This window comes from Myotis brandtii, unplaced genomic scaffold, assembly GCF_000412655.1.
Source record: "Myotis brandtii unplaced genomic scaffold, ASM41265v1 scaffold699, whole genome shotgun sequence".
NCBI lineage: Eukaryota > Metazoa > Chordata > Mammalia > Chiroptera > Vespertilionidae > Myotis > Myotis brandtii.
The window spans coordinates 96,901-99,006 of record NW_005370733.1 but is presented as its reverse complement, the minus strand read 5'-3'; positions in this window follow the sequence as shown (position 1 = coordinate 99,006).

Sequence of the window (2,106 nt, the reverse complement as noted above, 5' to 3'; positions counted from 1 at the left end):
GGGGCAGGTGGGGGGGGGGGGGGGGGGGGGGGCGGAGCGGAGGACGGGGTCTCTAACTCTGAATGTAAACAGACACACACACCTCCTCAGGCCAGATTCACCGACCAATGGTCACTGCGGTCGGTTTTCAAGCACGTGCCGCAAGGAGTGGAACTGCAGCAGAGACGGGATCTGGGTCAGCCGCTCCCCCCACAGGAGACACACTCCTGGGTGGGGCTGAGCTGCTCCAGGGACCACCTGTCTGTACACAAGGCGGCGGCCCGCCACCTGCACGGCAGTGCGGGACTGAGCCTGCACGCCCTCCAACCCTCCTTAAACCGGCCACACTCCCCCTCCCAGCGCTCGCACTCAGGAAAACGGGGCAGCACCTTCTTTCATCGGTTCTTCAGTATTTCCTGCCAGCGGCCTGCTCCGGTGTTCGGTGCACTTGCCCTGGGCTAGTCAGAGCGCATCTGTCAGAGTCTCCGCCCCGCTCACACCCTCTCCTCGCCACCAGCACGCTACCCGTGGCCTGCGCAGCGGCTCCATCTTTCTCGACAGCAACACCAGGAACCCGTCTGCTGCCAACGGGCCGGCTGGGCGTGGAGCTGTGGCTGCTGCCCCGCTGTCAGTGGCTCCTGGGACCTGGTCCTGGACCGTAACAGCTCACCTTCCAACGACCATTTCCCCCCTTTCCCCCCGTAAGGCCTACACATATTCCGGCTCAAGAGCAGCTCACCTATCGCTTCTCTCCACTCACAGCCCAGCAAGGACCGTCAGCAGCTTATTCCCAAAGGTCTGGCAGTTTTCTCTCCTGAAAAATGCTGACGGGCCCAAGGAGGTCACGTCCACCCACCGCCTCACAAAGCTGGCCCCCGTCTCCAAGGAGAACCCTAAGACCTCTCCGCCCAGGCACGGGCTCCCACCTGCCTGTGCACTCGGCCAGCTTCCCCTCACGCCAGCGCTGCTTCCAACCCCACAGTAAGTGTTCCTACGTGTCGGCAGGACCTTGTCAAAGCCTTTTAAACCCTTAACTTCGCGTCTGTCACAGAACCTTGTGCTAAGTGACCTGCCGCGGATTCAGGGGCGACTGCCCGTGGAGACCATGCTGTTGTCTCCCCGACTCCCCAGGGGTCCTTGCAGTGCGGTCCCCTCAGGCCTGTGCCGCCGGGTCAGTGTCGGGGGGACCCAGGACATGACAGAGCTCAGGCAGTGTGCCCGGTGACGGGACGGAGGCCGCCCAGCCAGCCGGTGACACCACAGCGCCGTCGGCCCAGGCTCTGCCCGGCACCCATCCCCAGGGCTGCCTTGAGGCTGGCCTCCCGCCCTGGAGGATGCTGGGCATCAGGCCGCCTGCTGCCTCTGGCAGGTTTATCCGTTCCAAACCCCACAAAGCTGGCGACGGAGGCCTCTGGCTGGGTCACTTCCACGTGACTCCAGGCCTCAACCCGTAGCCTCGGATGAATGAAACCCACGGCCCCCACAACCGAGGGGTCGGAGCGCAGCTCCTCGGGCTCAGGGCGGTTGTAACGCTGGGCAGACAGACACTGGGCGGGAGGGTCATGCCAGGGGCCGGCACAGAGACCTCCGTGGAGCCTCAGCCCCTTCACCACGCTGCCTCCGCCTCCCTGCCCTTTCACTATCTGCCCATTTTAGAACTGTTCTCCCTTCTTCCCCTGCGCCTCCTCGCCCCTGCCAGCCAGTGGGGGAAACGCAGTGACAAGCGACTGGTGTCCCCATCTCCTGAGCGTGGGCGGGACAAGCATTCAGGACGGGCCTTGGGATTGGCCAGCTACCCTGCAGCTCTGCTCTCCTCGGAGGCTGAGCCAGGCACTGGCATGTCCTGGATGTCCAGCTTCCTCGGGGCACCAGATAAACAGGTGTTGCCGGGCCCAACAGCCTCTGCCAGGCCGGGGCCAGTCAGTCACGCCCACAGACCCTGCCCCGAGAGGTCAGCTCACAGCACAGGACGCGGGCCTCTCACCACCCAGCCCCTTGCGGAGGGATGCCAGGGCATCTATTGCCCTCTGACAGACCTCCCCCCTCCCATGCGGGGGGTGCCTTTCCCATCTGTGGCCGACTGCGACTCCGAGCACAGAAAGCAGCAGTGCGTCCCCCCCAGGACCC